Source organism: Erpetoichthys calabaricus, chromosome 12, assembly GCF_900747795.2.
Source record: "Erpetoichthys calabaricus chromosome 12, fErpCal1.3, whole genome shotgun sequence".
NCBI classification, from domain to species: domain Eukaryota; kingdom Metazoa; phylum Chordata; class Cladistia; order Polypteriformes; family Polypteridae; genus Erpetoichthys; species Erpetoichthys calabaricus.
Genome location: NC_041405.2, coordinates 15,481,063 through 15,498,140, shown reverse-complemented (window position 1 = coordinate 15,498,140; position 17,078 = coordinate 15,481,063). Strand labels below are relative to the sequence as shown.

Genomic DNA, 17,078 nt, shown 5'->3' with positions numbered 1-17,078 from the left:
TTAATAAAATCATTCCACCATGGCATCGCGTGATGATGAAGAGCATATAAAGGTGACTGTGGTCAGAGAAAAGGGCAGACAAATTGACATTACATCAGTATTCTATCAAGTGCTTCAATTCTACTTGTAGAATCATAAATAAATCCTTGTTTTATGTGGGATAAATTGTTGAGCCTGTTGTTTTCATTCGACACATGAAAGGAGCTTGAAATGTTCTACAACAATAATGGCTAAAGTACTTACAAAGGGACCCAAAACTAAAAATAGTTAATTGTAGGAACAAGACAGAATACATGTGTGTGAATGAGAGGGAGGTCAGTGGAATGGTGAGGATGCAGGGAGTAGAGTTGGTGAAGGTGGATGAGTTTAAATACTTGGGATCAACAGTACAGAGTAATGGGGATTGTGGAAGAGAAGTGATGAAGAGAGTGCTGGCAGGGTGGAATGGGTGAAGAAGAGTGTCAGGAGTGATTTGTGACAGACGGATATCAACAAGAGTGAAAGGGAAGGTCTACAGGACGGTAGTGAGACCAGCTATGTTATAAGGGTAGGAGACGGTGGGACTGACCAGAAAGCAGGAGACAGAGCTGGAGGTGGCAGAGTTAAAGATGCTAAGATTTGCACTGGGTGTGACGAGGATGGACAGGATTAGAAATGAGGACATTAGAAGGTCAGCTCAAGTTGGACGGTTGGGAGACAAAGTCGGAGAGGCGAGATTGCGTTGGTTTGGACATGTGCAGAGGAGAGATGCTGGGTATATTGGGAGAAGGATACTAAGGATAGAGCTGTCAGGGAAAAGAAAAAGAGGAAGGCCTAAGAGAAGGTTTATGGTTGTGGTGAGAGGGGACATGCAGGTGATGGGTGTGACAGAGCAAGATGCAGAGGACAGTAAGATATGGAAGAAGATGATCCGCTGTGGCAATCCCTAACAGGAGCATCCGAAACAAGAAGAAGAACATAGAAAACCAGTAATGGCACACTGCAGATTTGAGCATTCCTAGTTTGCATTCTCTTTCTCTGTACATTTATCATTCATTTGCTCAGATTTTGATGTGCTTGCTGTTTCCTGAGCAGCTCTTCTTTTCTCCACTCTAGCAGCCCGCTTCTTGTGTTCTTTCGTCGACAGTTTCACGTTAAAACTGATTAAGTCAGAGTTTGTGTTGCAATTACTTAATACGTTTGTCTTAATTTTTCACTTAAGCTGGCACTTAAGTCTTCAATCTGCCTCAAGAATGATTTAAGATATGAAGAGGTGGAAGAAGTGATGGTGAAGGTGGTAGGGATGAGAACAGCGCCCGTACATATGCACTGCACGCCCGCCGTGCTGGCCGTTGCCGAGAGTTGATTCTACAATTAAATAAAATAAAAAGAGGAATAACCTTGGAGGTCAATCATCAACCTGAAAGCAGATAGAAGCAGTGCCGGATTAACCAATAGGCACATGTAGCATATGCTACGGGCCCCGCAATTTCGGGGGCCCCCAAATGGTGGACCCAATATTTAATGAAAAAGTGTAGCATTGAAAAACTGGTCTTTAAAAATATTATCTTTACGTTTTTAAACTGTAAATTTCTTACACAACAAAACTTTAGGGGCCCAACACATAAAATTCACATAAATATTATAAGATTCTTATTATAATCGAGAGTAAAATAATTATTTAGTCCGGTTTGAACTGTTCAGAATCTAAAGTTCAGATGATGCAGACCAAAAGGGCCACCAAATTTGAAATGTGCTACGGGCCCCCAAAGCTCTTAATCTGGCCCTGGATAGAAGACATCACGTAGTATATGTGTACCAAATTTCAGTTCAATAGGTCAAACAGTTTGTGAGCTACAGGTGATTTTAAAATCCTGGACAGACAAATGGACAGCCAAGGTTAGCGTATTATATATAAAGATAAAGATATACATAAAACAGTCAAGAATCACAATTACTAGCTTAATAACAAAAATACTGTATAATGACATGACCATAGAGAAGAGGAAAAAAAAACTTTAGTTAAGGGATGTTGGAGAAAATGAACCTAAGTGAGTCGAAGGTCGAAAGACCACCAAGTCTGATTTTGTAATTCTACAGTCGACGAGTGTGTCACCATTAGCAAGATGTTCTTGTAGAGCTCTTTTGTCCTTCTCAGCATTGCAAATGGCTTCAGTGTACTAAGATCTGAAGGCCATAACACACAGTGCAACCACCGAGTACCAGAAAAAAAAAAGAGAAGTGATTACTTTAAAGCAACAAATAGAATTACCAACATTTTATTAGAAGAGCCAATTTTTACCCAAAATTTGAAGGAATGCAAGTGATTGTAGTCATTTCTAAAGACATTGAGAAAAAAAAAAAACAAATCAAAGAGTGAGATTTCAGGAGTTTTTCGAAACGTTCATCTATACTTGTCTAGCATATCTCTGACGGTGAAGTATTCCAGATTTTTGGTACATTGAAACAGAATGTTGCATCAAGGGTTCTTTATGTTTCCCATTTGGGAATTCAAGATTAAGATTAGGAATGTTGGGGTACAGACACTCGAAAACAGAAAAATGTGCTTGATTGTTTAGAGCCTTAAATACAATTAAAAGTATTTAAAATCAATCCTAAATTACACAGGCGGCCAGTGGAATGAGGTTAAGACTGGTGAGATGTGCTCAGATTTCCTTCTGTTAGTTAAGATTCTTGCTGCCGCATTTTGTGTGAATTGCAGCCAGGATATCAAGTTCATATATGGTGTTGTGCTTCACTGGTTCACATCTTTATCAGATGTCTTCATAGGTTTTACTTCCATAGTAAAAGTATAGAGATGAGGAAGTGATGCCTAGGTACAATACAGACCTAACTGGTCTTAAGGAAAAGAAACTTATTAATACATAATATAGCACATATGTTCATGTCTCAATAAAAATAATAGCTGCAAAGATGAACGAATTTTTAAATGATAACATTCCAGTTTTCCAGAAATTATCTTCATAGGAAACAGCTCACAGCACAGTGTTGATACGCATTTGCCGTCCTTTCTATAAATTAGATAGATAGATAGATAGATAGATAGATAGATAGATAGATAGATAGATAGATAGATAGATAGATAGATAGATAGATAGATAGATAGATAGATAGATAGATAGATAGATAGATAGATAGATAGATAGATAGATACTTTATTAATCCCAATGGGAAATTCACATTCTTCAGCAGCAGCATACTGATACAATAAATAATATTAAATTAAAGATTGATAATAATGCAGGTGAAAAACAGACAATAACTTTGTATAATGTTAAATGTTAACGTTTACCCCCCCCCCCCCCCCCCCCCCCCCGCATAGTTTGGGGGGAGGAACGATCTCCTCAGTCTGTCAGTGGAGCAGGACAGTGACAGCAGTCTGTCGCTGAAGCTGCTCTTCTGTCTGGAGATGATAATTAAAAAAAAATATATATATATAGCTTGGCTTCAAATATATATATATATATATATATATATATATCAATCACTCATACTGGCACTTTACATTGAAGGCTATAGGACATGGAGGAAAAGCTTAAAAATTTACCAAATGTGTCCATGTTTGAAGCCAAGACAGCTTTTGGGTATTGAGAGTCAAGTATGGCATAACATGTTTGTATGTCTTTTTACTTGGAAAAAATACCTTTAGACTGTTAGATAATCTTTTTAACATCTTTTTTCTTTGCATTAAGCATTTTTTTCATTTACTTAAATGTGTCTATTTATCTTTTTTCTTTACAGTGGAGCTTCAGCTCAGATTTAGTAAAATGTATGTTTCAGCTTCCTCAATGACATACAGTGAAACGAAAGCCTGTAAAGATACAAGAATACCTTCTATGCACAACAAACTGTGAACATATAGCCCAGTAAAACATTACTGGCTGAGTGAATGATGACTGAAACAAGCCACTATGAAGATTGTTTGAAGAAATGTTCAGACAGGCCATATTTTTCTGGTTTCTCAGACAGAATGCAATAAAATAAGATGGATTAACGAGCAGCAGGCAACACAAGTTATCCTGATACTTCTTAAAGAAACCATCCCTGAATGCTGAATTATGAAACAAGCCATACTAAAGACTGCTTAATTATGTGCTCAACTAGGATGCAACTTTAGCTTTTGAAATGTTTATTTGATGCTTCTCATCTTTTAATAGATGGTGTGCAGATTTTTTAGCATTGAAAAACTCTAAATGTTTATTTTTACTTTATTTCTTTTGAATATCAAAATCTTTGTTTATTAAGCTGGAGAAAATAAATCTAGCATGCAACATCAGCCCAGGAAAGCAATATAATTTTGTAATGTATACATATGACTGTGGTTTTGAGATTATTGATTATTTATTTAATCATTGTCAACTATTTAACTTCCATCCATCCATCCATCCATCCATCCATCCATCCATCCATCCATCCATCCATCCATCCATCCATCCATTATCCAACCCACTATATCCTAACTACAGGGTCACAGGGGTCTGCTGGAGCCAAATCCCAGCCAACACAGGGCATAAGGCAGGAACCAAACCGCGGGCAGGGTGCCAGCCCACCATAGGGCACACACACATACACCCACACACCCACACACCAAGCACACACTAGGGAAAATTCAGAATCTCCAATCCACCTAACCTGCATGTCTTTGGACTGTGGGAGGAAACCGGAGCACCCGAAGGAAACCCACGCAGACATTGGGGAGAACATGCAAACTCCACGCAGGGAGGACCTACAGCGCTTTGAGTACTGAGAAAAGCGCTATATAAATGTAATGAATTGTTATTATTATTATTACCAGGGAAACGAACACAGCTAGGTCTCCTTACTGCGAGGCAGCAGCGCTACCACTGCAAACTGTTTAACTTGTTTTGTTAATTGGATGAATAAAGTTATCCATCACCAGCTGGCATTGTGTAAAAAAGTAATTTCCCATTAATGAAAGGACAGGCATTAACGAGTGACATAATTTTGTTTAAAAAAAATTTAATTCTTGAATTTTTATGTGATATAGTTATTATTGTAGTGATTTAGGACTTTATACGCTCAGGTTTAATACCAGTGTGCTTTTCTACACAGTGGTGTGATGGGCCAGTAACATCACTTCAAGAGAGGCCCACTGAATCAATAAGCTAATTAAAAGGGCTGGCTCAGTTATGGGATGCACTCTGGACCCTCTGAAGGAGAGAAAGAAGACAAACTGAGTGTCATTATAAAAAATGCTGCACATCCTCTCTCTGACACAATAACTCTGAGGACTTTCAGGCAAAGAATTATTCATCAGAAGTGTGTCAAGAAAAGAGACTGGGGCTCCTTTATACCAACAGCAATACATCTGCATAAGGCCTCACTGTGACTGGGACTGTCAAGTCAGAACTTTTCATTCTTTTAAGTTTTCTTTCTTTTTAGACATTCTAGAATGTGTTCAGACCATAGTGTGTCATCACTAGTCACCGAAGAGCACGGCGTGGGAGCAGCTTGAGGGAGCTTTGCCCTTCCATAATCAGACCCAACTGGGGCTTCAGAGTGTTAACAGTTTTATCGCAGTTACTTTCTGACCAGTCTTGTCCCCCAGGAAGAGGGGTTCGGGCAACACTGCAACAAACATCTCTCTAGGTTCCCCTTCCCAGGTTATGAAGCACTTTGCGGACCTGTACGACCTGGTCTCCTCATGTATACAAGTGACCTTCAAGTTTGGAGCTCTCCAGTGTCGCTGTAAAACATAACGGCGAGCAACAATGGTAATGTTACTCCTGGAATCGAATAACGCCACCACCGAGTGCCCATTTATTAATACCACTCCCGTATTGTTGATGGCCAGAGGATTAGACAGAGCACAATACCTCTCACCCTTGGTCCAGCTGCAGTCCATGGGTTCTTGGTTGAGGGGATAGGAGCTGACGATATGTCCCACCTCACCACACGTGAAACAGCGCGGCGTGATGGGCAGCCTGTCCCTTGGTTTAGCCAGAGCCTCAGGAGCATGGTGGGTGGGTTCCAGGGTGGCCACATGTCCCTGTCGGACCCCGCAAGCCGGATCCTCAGACTCCCCGAGTTGGGACACCGCCAGTTGTCACTCAAGCACCTCCAAAAGGCCGTTCATATCCTTAAACAGATGTCTCCAGACCTGCTGGGCAAGGTAGTCTGGCATGGCTTATATAAACACCTCGCAGACGACCTGCTCGACCACCTGATCTTGCCCCAGAACTCGAAGGCCTGGGTCCAAGCCAGGCCACTGGGGTCGAATCTCCAGTGCCGCCATTCCCTCACCTGCTGGCCGGAGGTTACGCCGTAGCGTTTATAGATTTCAGCCTTAAGGTGGTCATATTGGGAAGATCATGATAGGCCTGCTGCGCTGGGCCTTTTAAGTACGGGCTGATTGCGGGCGGCCGTCCTCTCGAAGATCGAGAGATACGACTCAATGTCATCCGTCTCCGAGAGTGGAATGATAGGAGGAGGCGGAGGTCGTGCGGGCTCCGGCTTTGCTGTCTCTGCCGCTGCCAGTCGTCTCCTTGCGTCCGCGAGCTCTGCCTTGATGGCCACCTGGTCCACCTTGAGCGCCTGGAGCTCGTTGGCCAAAGTGGTTAGACTAGGTGTTTAAATCCTTCCCTTCTGTCATCTTTTCGGGGGTTCAAAATCCTGCTGACTATGCCACTGTAATAAAACACAGACACGATAAGCAAGGTTTGGGGTTTTTAGCCCCATATACTGCAACAAAAAAACTTGGGTCCAATAATATTTCAAAATCATAAGACAAAAAAAGGATGGGTGAACGGACAATTTAAAGTGGCAGACCGGAAATTAGAAATGAGGACTGCTGGGAAGGCGTGGTGGTGTATGGGTGTTAGACGTCATCAATGGGGGACCAGAGGAAAGAAAGGAACCCGGAAGTGTTGTTCTTTGGGCTGTCCGAGCAAGTTTATGGTGGCTGCGCTCCGTCCTTTCTACGGGGAAAGAGAGAGAGAGGTTAGTACTCTGCCTTTGTCCCCTGGCACAACTTGTCACGGTGCGCGTCGGGTCCTTAAGCTTCTTCCCATGCGCTCGTGCGTGACACAAACTGGACACAGGAGGTACGTGTAAAATAAACAAATACTTTTTATTTTCTTTGTCTTTGGGTGCACATTTTCCCCGTGACCCACAGGCAATACACAGTCCCAAATAAAGCACCCCAAACACTCTTCTTCTCTCACTGGCACCACCACTCCTCCCAGGCAACCTTGTCTTTCTCCACCCGACTCTGGCCACTGAGTGATGGTTGCTGGCTCCTTTTATACTTCACCCGGAAGTGCTCCAGGTGCTTGATCCCCGAGTTCCGGCTGCACTTCCGGGTGTAATGAATATGCTGCCCACACGGGATCAGGAGTCCCAAACACATCACCCCCTGGAGGTGCCTGCGGGACCCAACAGGGCTGCACCCAGGAAGCCCTGTGGGAAACTGAGGCACTGCTCACCCCAGGAGGGCGACCATCTAGTGTCCAGGGGGAAGTATTGCAGTGTCCAGGGCTGCCCCCACTGAATATAGTGTGCAGGGGTATCCCGGCTCTGCATGGACACCAGCCGTCTGCCACAATATATATATATATATATATATATATATCCACCCATCCATTTTCCAGCCCGCTGAATCCGAAAACAGGGTCACGGGGGTCTGCTGGAGCCAATCCCAGCCAACACAGGGCACAAGGCAGGAACCAATCCCGGGCAGGGTGCCAACCCACCGCAGTATATATATATATATATATATATATATATATATATATATATATATATATATATATATATATATATATATATATATATATATATATACTATCTGTGTAAGCCCATGTTGTAAAAAGCCTGGGGTCCTAGAAAGTATTGAAAGCGTCAGGAAAAAAATCAAAATGTAGAGATGTCAGGTAATTGAAAGGAACTCCTCTGGGCGTCTCTTTCCTAGGAGGACTTTTATTTACCGATGTACTCGCCTCGCTTGTGTATTAGTGGCGGGAGAAAAAGTAAAAAGGATACCGTTTTGCCAATGTTAGCGGCTAAGCGACTTTATCTTTCTTCTGAGATTTCATTTTGCTGACGTGTTCACCTCACTGGTGTTATTAGCGGCTAAGCGAGTTTTCTATCTATCTATCTATCTATCTATCTATCTATCTATCTATCTATCTATCTATCTATCTATCTATCTATCTATCTATCTATCTATCTATCTATCTATCTATCTATCTATCTATCTATCTATCTATCTATCTATCTATCTATCTATCTATCTATCTATCTATCTATCTATCTATCTATCTATCATTGCACCCTCATAGAATTCGAAATAAAAGTTTGGGCACTGTGGTGGCTTAGGAATTGGTTCTGCTGCTGCATCATAGATTCGTCATTGCAGCCTGTGTGAAGTTTATACATTCTCCCTGCATGTGCTTCTCCCCAAATTTCAAATACATGCCTGTTAGGCAGGGCTGTCTTAATGCATGGGCACACTGGACAGTTGCCCAGGGGACTAATCTACATATGTTGTGACTTGCTGTCAATAAATAAATACTAGACTATACTAAACTACAGTATAAACATTTGTTATTGTGTTAAAAGTGCACATGGGCATTTGCCTCTGATTTAGTATCATGGTCACCTCTGCAACCTCTCGTGCCTGTATGTGTACAGATCTCACTCACTACAGAACATAGAAGCGTATATGTTAATGTCACTTCAACTCAATTCTCTGCAAAGAAAATTGTTTGTGTTGAACACTTGATTAATAATAAATAATTCATAGTAATTTCATATTGTGCCATCTCCGTCTGGATGGTTTACTAATTGAGTATCATTTATATGTTGAAATTTTTGTGTTATACAGTAATCCCTCGCTATATCGCGCTTCACCTTTCGCGACTTCACTCTATCGCGGATTTTATATGTAAGCATATTTAAATATATATCGCGGATTTTTTGCTGGTTCGCAGATTTCTGCGGACAATGGGTCTTTTAATTTCTGGTACATGCTTCCTCAGTTGGTTTGCCCAGTTGATTTCATACAAGGGACGCTATTGGCAGATGGCTGAGAAGCTACCCAACTTACTTTTCTCTCTCTCGCTCTTGCTCTGACATTCTCTGCTCCTGACGGAGGGGGTGTGAGCTGCCGCCTTCAACAGCTTTGTGCCGCGGGTGCTTCGCATACTTAAAAGCCAAACAGCCCTATTGATTTGTTTGCTTTTCTCGATCTCTCTCTGACATTATCTGCTCCTGACGTGCACTCCTTTGAAGACGAAGATATGTTTGCATTCTTTTAATTGTGAGACGGAACTGTCATCTCTGTCTTGTCATGGAGCACAGTTTAAACTTTTGAAAAAGAGACAAATGTTTGTTTGCAGTGTTTGAATAACGTTCCTGCCTCTCTACAACCTCCTGTGTTTCTGTGCAAATCTGTGACCCAAGCGTGACAATATAAAAATAACCATATAAACATATGGTTTCTACTTCGCAGATTTTCACCTTTCGTGGGGGGTTCTGGAACGCAACCCCCGCGATGGAGGAGGGATTACTGTATTGTTCAAACATTTGTGTTGATTAATCTTTCTTGTACAGCATGTTTTTTAATGCTGAAACACTGATTTTGTTGGACATACTAATACAATAAATATATGTTTAATTTTATCGACCATTTACATTTTTATTCCTGTGAGTGGTTGTGTAGGTAGGGGGCCCAGTGCACTGCTTTGCCAGGGGGCCTATATTAATTTTAAGATGGCCCTGCTGTCAGGTTAACGTGCCTCTCCAAACTGGCCTTGTGGGCACTGCATGCATGTGATCTCTGCCATGAACAGAAGTTCAGAATTGTTTCCAGCTGGGTGCTCCGATCGGCTGTGACCTCCTGTCACTTTGCATTGAACTAGCAGCATAGACAGTTGTTTGGTTCATGTTACTTTTTGTTAGCGTCCTCCTCTTTATCTTTGTGTGAGCATCTGTTTTTTCTGTAGCTGACTCGTCTATTCATTTGCCTTATGTGCAAATTTTGCTGCTATTCTGTAAACATGTTTATGAAAAGTTCTTCTCTTATCAAGTTATCTTCTCACTGCAGATATGTTAGCTTTCCTAATACTTTCATTTTCGATATTACATGTTTCTGCATTTTTTCATTTTTATTCTTTAACCAGCTTTTTAAGTACAATTTTTAACATGTTGCCTTTTTGAAATGATATTCAATGATTTGTTTTGTGTGTTAATGTATGCAGGCAAAACACTTGGTAACATATGCTTATCACAGTTTTCTGTTGACACATTACTGTATGCTCATTTTCCAAAAAACAGTATTTTTAATTTGAGGCTTGTGCCTTTCTTGGTGTCTTGACATATTAAGATAAAAACAAAATTTATTGTTGGTCTCATTTCCTATTCTGGTGTTTCACTATCTTATGTTTTCTTTTTCCAGATTTTTTCTTGCTAATCAAAATCATCCTTTACTAAGGCATATCCGTTTAACCTCTCACTTTTAACATTTTAAGGTACAAGTCAGGAATGAATGTTCATTTTTTGAAAGTCAATTAAAAGTCAGGTCAGGTCATGTTATTTTCTAATCTGCTTAATCCAAACCAGGATCCCATGCCAGCAAGTGTAGGGCACAAGGCAGGTACATACCCTACACAGGGTGCCAGTCCATCACAGAACAACCTCACACCCCATCGCCAATTCACCTAACCTGTGTGTTTTTGGACATTGGGAGGAAACTGGAGCACCCAGAGGACACCCACACAGACATGTGGAGAACATGCAAAGTCTATGCAGGGTGGACCTAGGATGTGAATCCCAGTCTCCTTAATGTGAAGCAGCAGTGCTACCACTGGACCAACCTTGATTAAAGGTCATCTATTCAAAAGAAATGTTCATGCAGACTAAGGCAGTGCTGGCATTTGAACCCACTCTCCTGCAGCTGTGAGACACCAATGCTAACCATTGTGCTGAAGACACACCTTATCTAACCTTGCTTTTGAGGTTATCTTAAGGTTGTTTTTAAAAAATACTGTCTATCTGTGCATGTTCGTTATTCACAACAGTGATATCTGCCAAGCAATGTGAAAAGGTAATTAACAAAAAAAATGTAAAAACTCTTGAATATTACTGTACCTTTTAGAATTCTTTTTAGCAAATAAAAAGAGTGTTTATGAGTTTAAATAACAGTCAAACTATTTAAACTTATAGTGGAAGATAACATCTTCAAACCTGCTTACTCCTGTTCAAGGTCAAGGCAGGTCTACAAACATGGATGGAGGATTAGTTCATTGTAGGGCTCACTCATGCGCAAACCCATACTGACACTCACGCTTGAGAAAACCAAAGTACGCAAAGAAAACACATTTTCAGTTGTAAGAGAACAGACAGACCATGATAAAGAGTTGGGGCACCACCCTAGTGACCCCGTACAACTGGAATGCAGCAGACACAAAAAGAAAGCACGCAATAATTGCAAGAACATCTTTTGAGACACGAGATCCCAAATGAACTGTCTCAAGATGGTGGATCTTCTGGTTTTAAATCCTTCCGGCAAGAAGTGGGTTCAGGTGGATGAACACATCAGAGGTGTTACAGCTGTCAATCATTTGGTTTACAGGTGAAGTGGCAGAAATGGCATTAGGACACAGTGGCAACCACTGGAGCATCGGGGAATTACAATCACCAGAACCTTAAGCTGTCTCCTATCCACATGCATGTGCATGACAGAGAGTATTTATATTTAAAATGATTTTAAAGATATCCATTTTTTAAATTTTATACTTTAAGGGTGGTTGTTTTTAGTGGGATGGATTTAGAAAATAAATTAAAGAATAGTTTCTTATTCTTTAAATTGTGTTGTTATTATGATGGCAGTGAGTTAAGACTGCAACCTCATAACACCAAAATTGAAATTCAGTTCACTGAATTTGTGTATCAGGTATACAGTATTTGAGTTATAGTCAGTCTTGAGGTATGTTTCTTCCTTGAGTTGTGAATCTCCATCCTTGACTTTTCAACTTGGCCACCTGTATTTCCCAGTTCCTGCTTTGGTATTTCTGCTAGGAACTGCGTGCAAAAGTCTTACCAGATAAAAGTATCTTCGCAAAGACCAGTTATATAGCTTACTTCCCTTTAAACGGTGTATTTTCTTAGACATTAACTTCCTTGCCAGATTAAACTTGGATATCGGTAGACACCAATAAAAAATATTTTCAACCTATATACAAGATATTATTCTCCATTACATGTGTAAATGAAAAACCACAAAAACAAACATTTTTAGCATAAAATGTTTGGCAAGTAATAATTTCAGCTAAATATTTAATTTCTGAGAAATCTCAAATTTATACACTGCTCAAAAAAATTAAAGGAACACTTTGAAAACACATCAGATCTCAATGAGAAAAAAAATTCTGCTAGCTATCTCTACTGATATGGACTGATATGGTAATGTGTTAGAAACAAAAGGATGCCACATCGTTTGATGGAAATGAAAATGATCAACCTACAGAGGGCTCAATTCAAAGACACCCGAAAATCAAAGTGAAAAAATGATGCGGCAGGCAGGCTAGTCCATTTCACTGAAATTTCATTGCAGTAACTCCAAATCGTACTCAGTAGTTTGTATTGCCCCCACGTGCTTGTATGCATGGCTGACAACATCCTAATGAGACGACGCATGGTGTCCTGGAGGATCTCCTCCTAGATCTGGACCAGGGCGTCACGGAGCTCCTGGACAGTCTGAGATGCAACCTGTTGACATCGGATGGACCGAAACATAATGTCTCAGAGGTCTTCTATTGGATTGAGGTCAGGCGAGTGAGCCTGGGGGCCAGTCAATGATATCAATTCCTTCATCGTCCAGAAACTGCCCGCATACTCTCGCCACATGAGGCCAGGCATTGTCGTGCACCAGGAGGAACCCAGGACCCACTGCACCAGCATAGGCTCTGACAATGGGTCCAAGGATTTCATCCCGATACCTAATGGCAGTCAAGGTGCCGTTGTCTAACCTGTAGAGGTCTGTGCGTTCCTCCATGGATATGCCTCCCCAGACCATCACTGAGCCACCACCGAACTGGTCACGCTGAATGATGTTACAGGCAGCATAACATTCTCCACAGCTTCTCCAGACCCTTTCACGTCTGTCACATGTGCTCAGGGTGAACCTGCTCTTATCTGTGAAAAGCACAGGGCACCAGTGTTGGACCTGCCAATTCTAGTATTCTATGGCAAATGCCAGTCGAGCTCCATGGTGCCGGGCAGTGAGCACAGAGCCCACTAGAGGACGTTGGGCCCTCAGGCTACCCTCATGAAGTCTGTTTCTGATTGTTTGGTCAGAGACATTCACACCAGTGGCCTGCCTGCTGGAGGTCATTTCGTAGGCTCTGGCAGTGCTCATCCTGATCCTCCTTGGCCAAAGGAGCAGATACCAGTGGGTCCTGCTGATGGGTTAAGGACTTTCTACGAGGGGCCCTGTCCAGCTTTCCTAGAGTAACTGCCTGTCTCCTGGAATCTCCTCCATGCCCTTGAGACTGTGCTGGGAGACACAGCAAACCTTCTGGCAAAGACACATACTGATGTGCCAGCCATCCTGGAGAAGCTGGACTACCTGTGCCACCTCTGTAGGGTTCAGGTATGGCCTTATGCTACCAGTAGTAACACTGACCCTAGCCAAATGCAAAGTGAGTAACAAAACAGATGAGGAGGGAAAAATGTCAGTGGCCTCCCTCCACCTGTTAAACCATTCATTACTGTTTTGGGTGTCGTCTCATTGTTGCCCCCCTAGTGTATCAAAGCAGCTGAAACTGATTAACAACCCCCTCTGCTACTTAACTGACCAGATCAATAGCCCAGAAGTTTCATTAACTTGATGCTGTACTTGGACTAAAAAGTGGTCCTTTCATTTTTTTGAGCAGTATGTATTAATTCCACATTTAAGTTTTGATGCAGACTTCATTGTGGCAAAGCAACAGCTCATTTCTGCAATTAATATCAAATTAAGGTTTAGCTCATCCACATCATGTCATGTAACCTTACTTAAGTCTTATTATTAACACATGTGTGACTTAGTAACCTTCTCGGTGCTCTTCTCTCTGTACTGTAGTTTATGGTAATTGCAAGAAATTTGCATAAAGAGTTATAGAATATCATTCAGTAAAGATGCTATGTTTCAAAAAAAAGAATGCTTTTTAAATTACACCTGTAAACAAGAACAATGTAATTTATTGCAAAGAAATAATAGTTTTGCAAGTTTTCCAAATCATGCTGTTTTTATATTAAACCATTACTGAAGCACTTTCAGAAAACATAACTAATTTATTCGCAGTAGATACAGAGTACAAAAGCAGGATTTGGGAGGCCTCGTAAAATACCACATAGTCCACCTGCTGCTGAAGATTAGAAAACAGAATTCTATCTTCACAGGTGACTTTTGTAAAAACTTCTGCAGCTCCTGAAAGAAAGAAAGAAAGAAAGAAAGAAAGAAAGAAAGAAAGAAAGAAAGAAAGAAAGAAAGAAAGAAAGAAAGAAAGATAGATAGATAGATAGATAGATAGATAGATAGATAGATAGATAGATAGATAGATAGATAGATAGATAGATAGATAGATAGATAGATAGATAGATAGATAGATAGATAGATAGATAGATAGATGCTTTATTAATCCCAAGGGGAAATTCACATACTCCAGCAGCACATACTGATACAAAAAAACAATATTAAAGAGTAATAAAAATGTAGGTAAAAACAGACAATAACTTTGTATAATGTTAACGTTTAAAGCCCCCACACACCCCCCCCCCCCCCCCGGGTGAAATTGAAGAGTCGCATAGTGTGGGGGAGGAATGATCTCCTCAGTCTGTCAGTGGAGCAGGACGGTGACAGCAGTTTGTCACTGAAGCTGCTCCTCTGTCTGGAGATGATCCTGTTCAGTGGATGCAGTGGATTCTCCATGATTGACAGGAGCCTGCTTAGTGCTCGTTGCTCTGCCACAGATGTCAAACTGTCCAGCTCCGTGCCTACAATAGAGCCTGCCTTCCTCACCAGTTTGTCCAGGCGTGAGGCTTTAGATCCTTTTCTGGATTTACGTCTGTTCCAAACACAAAAATACTTCTTGGGTCCAGGGTGATTATATTTTTTCTAAGGACACAAAGCCATAGATCCACTCAGCAGCCTCTGATTAACCTGCCAGCAATAAGGACAGTTGAGTAAATAGCAAGAAATTAGAAAACCTTTACCTTTTAACTTTATTTAAACAGTCTTCTTAAATTTTAAAACCTGTTACTCTAAATCCTATTTTAAACACAATCTTGTGTATATTTTTTAAATGACTGCTATTTACTGGGTTGAACTTTGTATCTTTTTGATCATTCCTTTAGAATCTTAAAAAATAAAATACGTTTGATAATTTATTAAATCTGGAGTAATTAGGATCAGACGAACAGCCTGAGAAACACAGACACATATTGATTATTCTTGTAATCATTGTTAATTTGATGTGAAGTGAGGCCTTTAAATTTGGAAAGTTTTAATGCTGAGCAGAAAAAGGAAGAAGAGCAGAGTAGAAGAAAGAAGATCAAGTAGAGCAGACCAACAAGAAAAAGAAGAACCCCCAAACAATGATAAGATCTCTGCCGACTGAACAACATTCTGAAACAGCTCTGAACTTAGACGTGAAAAGATTCATCTTCCATCACCTGTATTTTCAATAAGTGTTTTTAATAAGACTCTTTCTAATATATTTCCTAATCTTTAAGTCTTTGTTGAAATACATTTCCTACTTTTGCTGCCATCAGTTTTACTGTATTTTTATTAGTTTTGCTTTATTATAAAATTGATTTTATATGATTTGATTGGGTCAAGGTATATTATTAAGAACAGTTTGCGTGACTGTCATGTTCCCACATGAGTTAGCAGCTGAGAAGAGATGGCTTTAATAGAAAGCAGCATGGCAAGCTGCCACCTTCTTTGGTTACTGGCACAGGTATAGCTTACCCATTTGGTCAGCTTGTGCTGAGCTAGTAAGACTCATTGCTTAAAGAAGCTGCCCATGTGCAGATAAGACTGTACACATGGAGTGCTATAATAATGCAGCTCTATTAAAGCAAAATTCCACAACAATGCACCCGTGAAATAGAGAGCCCATTTCTGAAGATTGAGTCTTAAAGTAGTTTGAAGAAATGTTTTTAATTTTTTCAAAACAACAAGTAGATGTATTGTATCATCCTATTTTCTTAGTATTTCCATTTTGATAAAACCTTTTTATTTTCTGACAGTTATCTATTTCTAACAATACAGTTCTTCTCAGCAAGGGACACCTTTTCATGGTTTATTCTCTTTGTAATAAAACATCCCAACGTTAATACAAGAAGCATAATTTTCAGCTTCATATGGGAAGGTTGGATTTCTGCATCTCAGTTATCTAAACCAATAGGCAATTAAATGATCAATTTCTAATTCTTTTGTTCAATTTTGGGTGTTGTAAGAAAATAGGAGTGCCCTACTTTCGAGATAGGCATTAGTGCATCCAAAGGAGATCTATAAACTCAAAACTGGAGACAAGAGTGGAAGAAATATAAAACTATTACAAAACATTCCTGTCAAAAGTGTGACCACCAAGTGAACTTAAGTACATGCAAGGGATGATAGCACCAAAATGCTAGAAACTCACTGACCTACTGTTTTGTTTTTTTCATTTTCCACAGTCAAGACACCAATATATAAGAAAATGAGATAATTACTGGTCTGTCCTGAAGAACAATATAGCTGTCAAGCTGACTATTCATTAAATGCACATAATGGATATGTGTGAAATAGCTGTGGGTATCTGCTAACAGCTTATACACATCACCAAAATGTTCTGCTTTGTTTTGCAGATTATTTGTCATACTTTCCAAAATAGTTTTCTAATGCTAAATCCACCATACCAGCCCTTTTCTTTACTTAGCAACAATTCTTCAATGTCCCAAACAAGGACTAAGCAAAAGTGAAAGGAAGGCAACACAAGCAAAGCTCTAGCAATTCGATATTTTAATTATAAGGGCATGTTTAATTATTCAAACTAAGGTGAAAGGCAAAGTATATGAGTAGGCGAAGGCTG

At 40.3% G+C, this 17,078-nt stretch overlaps 1 protein-coding gene across 3 annotated transcripts in view; it reads left to right on the top strand.

Annotated features, from left to right (window-relative positions):
• The window catches only part of LOC114663017 (uncharacterized), a 29,543-nt gene extending 24,164 nt beyond the window's left edge, over positions 1 to 5,379 (top strand). For 2 of the 3 annotated variants that reach the window (XM_028816790.2, XM_028816789.2), the window contains one exon: positions 3,742 to 4,899. The gene's annotated coding sequence lies outside the window, so the exon portion shown is untranslated. Of the gene's footprint in view, positions 1 to 3,741; positions 4,900 to 5,089 lie in introns of those variants that run through there. The other variant, XM_051934457.1, reaches the window with a different exon arrangement.
• Positions 5,380 to 17,078: the final 11,699 nt, after the last annotated feature.